Source organism: Myiozetetes cayanensis, unplaced genomic scaffold, assembly GCF_022539395.1.
Source record: "Myiozetetes cayanensis isolate MyiCay16 unplaced genomic scaffold, myiCay2020 scf1278, whole genome shotgun sequence".
In the NCBI taxonomy this organism is placed as follows: Eukaryota; Metazoa; Chordata; class Aves; order Passeriformes; family Tyrannidae; genus Myiozetetes; species Myiozetetes cayanensis.
In genome coordinates, this window is record NW_026086913.1 from 1 (window position 1) to 6,263 (window position 6,263).

At 53.9% G+C, this 6,263-nt stretch overlaps 1 pseudogene; it reads right to left on the reverse strand.

Annotated features, from left to right (window-relative positions):
* Positions 1-103: 103 nt before the first annotated feature.
* LOC126636001 (zinc finger protein 501-like) lies at positions 104-1,814 on the reverse strand (annotated as a pseudogene).
* Positions 1,815-6,263: the final 4,449 nt, after the last annotated feature.

Genomic DNA, 6,263 nt, shown 5'->3' on the forward strand with positions numbered 1-6,263 from the left:
TCACTGGACTCAGGGGTAGCCTCACCATCAGGGGGGTCATTCGGGGTGGGAGCAGAGGCCGAAGCTCTTCCCGCAGTTGGGGCACTCGTAGGGTTTTCCTTACTGGTGGGTCCGTTGGTGTAGGGTCAAGGCAGAGCTCCAAGTGAAGCTCTTCCCAGACTCCCCACACTTGTAGGGCCTCTCCCCGGTGTGGATGCTCCGGTGCTTGACAGGCTGGGTTGCGCATTGAAGCCCTTCCCTACAGTCGGTGCAAGCAGAAGGGCCTCTCACCTGTGCGTATCCTGGTCACGGACTAGGAGATCTGCGCTGGTCTGAAACCTCTTCCACATTTCCACACATCTTGGCAGGGCCGTTCCCCAGTGTGGATGAGCTGGTGCTTGAGGAGGTTGAACCGTCACTGAAGCTCTTCCCACATTCCCCATATGAGTAGAGGCCATTCTCAGTGGATGTGCTGAGTGAATGCAGAGGTTGGAGTGGCGGTTGAAGCTCTTCCCACACTCCCCACACTTGTATCCGCTCATGGACTAGGAGATTCCCGCTAGTCTGAAACCTCTTCCCACATTTCCCACATCTGTAGGGTCGTTCCCCAGTGTGGATGAGCTGGTGCTTGCGGAGGTTGGAGCCGTCACTGAAGCTCTTCCCACATTCCCCACATGAGTAGGGCCGTTCTCCAGTGTGGATGTGCTGGTGAATGCAGAGGTTGGAGTGGCGGTTGAAGTTCTTCCCACACTCCACACATTTGTAGGGCCTCTCCCCAGTGTGGATTCGCCAGTGATTGACAAGGTGAGAGTTGCGGTTGAAGCCCTTCCCGCAGTCAGTGCAGCAGAAGGGCCTCTCCCCCGTGTGCGTCCGCTGGTGCAGGAGGATACTGGACATCATCCGAAACCTCCTCCCACATTCGTAGCACTTGTAGGGCTGTTACCCTGTGTGGATTCTCTGGTGCTTGTGGAGGTTAGAAAGGTCACTGAAGCTCTTCCCACATTCCCCACATGTGTAGGGCCGTTCCCCAGTGTGAATGCACTGGTGGAGTTGGAGCATGGAGCTCTGCCTGAAGCTCTTCCCACATTCCCTACATGTGTAGGGTCGTTCCCCAGTGTGGATGCGCTTGTGGGTGACAAGGTCAGAGCTCTGCCTGAAGCTCTTCCCACATTCCCCACACGAGTAGGGTCGTTCCCCAGTGTGGATGTGCTGGTGGTTGAGGAGGTTGGAGATGTGCCTGAAGCTCTTCCCACATTCAAAGCACCTGAAGGGCTTCTCCCTGCTGGGAGGCTACTCAAGGACCACCAGCTTGGAGCTCTGGCCACCTTCCTGGCACAGGCTGCCTCTTTTCCCCCTCCTCCAGGTATATATCCGGGCCTTTTCATCTCCGCTGCCTTCCTGTGCCAGGGAGCCCTTCAAAACGGCCTCTCCCACCAGGCTCTGACAGGGGGATTTGTCCTCCGTGCTGTCTGTCCTCAGCTCGGAGCCTGGGGCAGGAAGGAAGAAGGACAGGCAGGGGATTTGCCTCCGGCCCAGAGAGAAGGCCAAGGACATTCCCCAGATCCAGCCCCAGCAGGACGGCGGTGCCAGCGGGGTTGTCCTGCAGCCGGGGGGAATGCTTGGCTGCCACAGGCACCACAAGACAGGGACAAAGGGCCACTGAATTCCTCCTCACATGCCTGGGGGGCCCACAGCTTTTTCCTCTTCCTCGCAGCCTCCTCCTCCATTCACCCAAGTTTTTGGAAGGACAAATCCTGCTGGGGGGGAAAAAGGGCTGAGCGTCTTGCCTTGGGGATTCCTCCTGCCCAAGTCCCTCACTAGGACTCACCGGGCATCCTGGGGCTATAAAACCCACCAAAACACCAAGATTCAGCCCAAAAAACCCCAGGCAGGAGCTTCTGCTCCCTGGCCTCTCCACTTTGGGATTCTGGAGGTCCCCCCGTCAGGGCTGCTGTATTTGGGGTCTCCCCTCTATGGGGTCCCTGCCTTCTCCAGGCTGTTGGGGGTCCCAGGAATCCAAGGCTCCCCCCTCTCTCAACTTCAGGGTTCTGGGGGACCTCCCCCTCCAGGGTCTCCTTGCTTAGGGATACCAGGGGTTGGGAGGGTCACAGGGGTCCCTTCTCCCCTGAGTCTTATCGGGGGTTCTGGACCCCCTGGGCTTCCCCCTCTCTGGGTTCCCCCCTCACCAGTGGGTCCTGAGGCTCCCCCCTTTCCAGGCTGTCCCCTCTCTGGGCTCTTCAGGGTCATGAGACTGCCCCCTCTCCAAACTTTCCCCTCCACAGGCTCCAAGGTTTCCCCTTCTCCAGGCTCCCTTTTCTCCAGGCTCCCCCGTCTGCACTACCGGGGCTCCAAGGGCTCCCCCTCTCCAGGTTCCCACTTCAGTGTTTCAGGGGTCCCAAAGGTACCCCCTCTCCAGGCCCCTGTTTCAGGGTTCGGGGGTCCCCCAGCTCCAGGATGGTACCTCTCTGCTCTCCCCACTCTGAGGCTCCTCTTCCTTCCCCTCTTCCCCCTCCATTCCTTCTCCTCCTCCCTGCAGGACCAGCACCCACACTCGGCCCCCCCTTCCCCCCAAACCCACCCCATCCCGAGGGATTTTGGGGGCAGCATGAGGGGCTGTGGGAGCCCCTTGCTGGGGGGTCGGGCGGGAGACACCCTGGTGCTCCCGGGACCCCAGGCTAGAGATGGCTCTGGGGGGACCTCGGCTCCTTGGGGCTCTTCTGCAGCCACAGAACCTGCAGGGACCTCCTCTGGATTGGGCCTCCAGGTGTTCCAGGAGTTTTGGGCTCATCCTGGGAACCACTGAGACACACTGAGATCATCCTGAGATCCTACGGGGAGAGACTGGGCCACACTGGGATTCTCCTGGGAGCAGAAGGTTAAGGGGTTTTTTTCCTGGCTAGATCTTGACTGGTTTGGGTCCGAAGCCCTGCACACTAATGGCCCATCTGGGTCCCCAGATGGACTAAGAACGAAGATTCCTCCCAGACAAAAGGTGCTAGCTAAGGAAGCTCCATGTGTGCATGGAGTGCCAAGGGTGGCTCACCAACTGCTCAGGAGAGTTGAAGGCTAAGGGTTTTTTTGCTTCCTGGATCTCCATTGGTTTTGTGTCCAAAGCCCCACGCTGAAATGGCCTGACTAAGTCCAGAGATGGACTCAGAACGAAGATTCATCCCAGAAAAAAGGTGCCAGCGCAGAAAGCTCCGTGAGTGTATAGAGTGCCAAGGGTGGCTCATCAAATGCACAGGAGAGTTGGAGGCTAAGGCCTTTTTTTCCTTCTTGGAACTTCATTGGTTTTGTGTCCAAAGCCCCACGCTGACATAGCCAGTCTGGGTCCCCAGATGGACTAAGAAGGAAGATTCCTCCCAGAAAAAAGGTGCTAGCTAAGGAAGCTCCATGTGTACATGGAGTGCTAAAGGTGGTTCACCAACTGCACAGAGTTGAAGGCTAAGGGGTCTTTTTTTCCTTTCTGGAACTTCATTGGTTTGGTGTCCAAAGCCCCACGCTGACATAGCCAGTCTGGGTCCCCAGATGGACTAAGAACGAAGATTCTTCCCAGACAAATGGTGCTAGCTAAGGAAGCTCCATGTGTGCATGGAGTGCCAAGGGTGGTTCTCCCATTGCACAGCAGAGTTGAAGGCTAAGGCTTTTTTTTCCTTTCTGGAACTCCATTGGTTTTGTGTCCGAAGCCACACACTGAAATGGCCCGACTAAGTCCAGAGATGGACTCAGAACGAAGATTCATCCCAGAAAAAAGATGCCAGCGCAGCAAGCTCCATGAGTGTATAGAGTGCCAAGGGTGGCTCATCAAATGCACAGGAGCGTTGGAGGCTAAAGGCTTTCTTTCCTACCTGGAAATTCATTGCTCTTGTATCCGAAGCCCCACGCTGACATGGCCAGTCTGGGTCCCCAGATGGATTAACAATGAAGATTCCACCCAGACAAACGGCTTCAGGACAGAAAGCTCCATGTGTGCACGGAGTGCCAATATTGGCTCACCCATTACACAGGAGAGTTGGAGGTTAAGGGCTTTTTTTCCTTTCTGGAACTTCACTGGTTTGTGTCCGAAGCCCTGCACTCTAATGGCCCATCTAAGTCCCCAGATGGACTAAGAACGAAGATTCCTGCCAGACAAAAGGTGCTGGCTAAGGAAGCTAAATGTGTGCATGGAGTGCCAAGGGTGGCTCACCAACTGCTCAGGAGAGTTGAAGGCTAAGGCCTTTTTTTCCTCGTTGGAACTTAATTGGTTTTGTGTGCAAAGCCCCTTTCTGAAATGGCCCGACTAAGTCCAGAGATGGACTCAGAACGAAGATTCATCCCAGTAAAAAGATGCCAGCGCAGAAAGCTCCATGAGTGTATAGAGTGCAAAGGGTGGCTCATCAAATGCACAGGAGAGGCTAAGGCCTTTTTTTCCTACCTGGAAATTCAGTGGTTTGCTATCCGAAGCCATACGCTGAAATGGCCCATCTGGGTCCCCAGATGGACTAAGAACGAAGATTCCTCCCAGACACAAGCTGCTAGTTAAGGAAACTCCATGTGTAAATGGAATGCCAGGGGTGCTTCACCAATTGCACAGCAGAGTTGAAGGCTAAGGGTTTTTTTTCCTGCTTGGAATTTAATTGGTTTTGTGTCCGAAGGCCCACGCTGAAATGGCCTGACTAAGTCCAGAGATGGACTCAGAACGAAGACATATCCCAGAAAAAAGGTGCCAGCGCAGAAAGATCCATGAGTGTATAGAGTGCCAAGGGTGGCTCATCAAATGCACAGGAGAGTTGGAGGCTAAATGTTTTCTCTCCTACCTGGAAATTCATTGATTTGGTGTCCGAAGCCCAACGCTGAAATGGCCCATCTGGGTCCCCAGATGGACTAAGAATGGAGATTCCTCCCAGACAAAAGGTGCTGGCTAAGGAAGCTAAATGTGTGCATGGAGTGCCAAGGGTGGCTCACCAACTCCTCAGGAGAGTTGAAGGCTAAGGGTTTTTTTGCTTCCTGGATCTCCATTGGTTTTGTGTCCAAAGCCCCACGCTGAAATGGCCTGACTAAGTCCAGAGATGGACTCAGAACGAAGATTCATCCCAGAAAAAAGGTGCCAGCGCAGAAAGCTCCATGAGTGTATAGAGTGCCAAGGGTGGCTCATCAAATGCACAGGAGAGTTGGAGGCTAAGGCCTTTTTTTCCTTTCTGGAACTTCATTGGTTTGGTGTCCAAAGCCCCACGCTGACATAGCCAGTCTGGGTCCCCAGATGGACTAAGAACGAAGATTCTTCCCAGACAAATGGTGCTAGCTAAGGAAGCTCCATGTGTGCATGGAGTGCCAAGGGTGGTTCTCCCATTGCACAGCAGAGTTGAAGGCTAAGGTTTTTTTTTCCTTTCTGGAACTCCATTGGTTTTGTGTCCGAAGCCACACACTGAAATGGCCCGACTAAGTCCAGAGATGGAATCAGAACGAAGATTCATCCCAGAAAAAAGGTGCCAGCGTAGAAAGCTCCATGAGTGTATAGAGTGCCAAGGGTGGCTCATCAAATGCACAGGAGCGTTGGAGGCTAAAGGCTTTCTTTCCTACCTGGAAATTCATTGCTCTTGTATCCGAAGCCCCACGCTGACATAGCCAGTCTGGGTCCCCAGATGGATTAACAATGAAGATTCCACCCAGACAAACGGTTTCAGGACAGAAAGCTCCATGTGTGCACGGAGTGCCAATATTGGCTCACCCATTACACAGGAGAGTTGGAGGTTAAGGGCTTTTTTTCCTTTCTGGAACTTCACTGGTTTGTGTCCGAAGCCCTGCACTCTACTGGTCCATCTAAGTCCCAAGATGGACTAAGAACGAAGATTCCTCCTAGACAAAAGGTGCTAGCTAAGGAAGCTCCATGTGTGCATGGAGTGCCAAGGGTGGCTCACCAACTGCACAGGAGAGTTGGAGGCTAAGGTTTTTTTCCTACTTGGAACTTAATTGGTTTTGTGTCCAAAGCCCCACGCTGACATAGCCAGTCTGGGTCCCCAAATGGACTAACAATGAAGATTCCACCCAGACAAACGGTTTCAGGACAGAAAGCTCCATGTGTGCATGGAGTGCCAATATTGGCTCACCCATTACACAGGAGAGTTGGAGGTTAAGGGTTTTTTTCCTGGCTAGAACTTCACTGGTTTGTGTCCGAAGCCCTGCACTCTAATGGCCCATCTGGGTCCCCAGATGGACTAAGAACGAAGATTCCTGCCAGACAAAAGGTGCTAGCTAAGGAAGCTCCATCTCTACATGGAGTGCCAAGGGTGCTTCACCCATTGCAC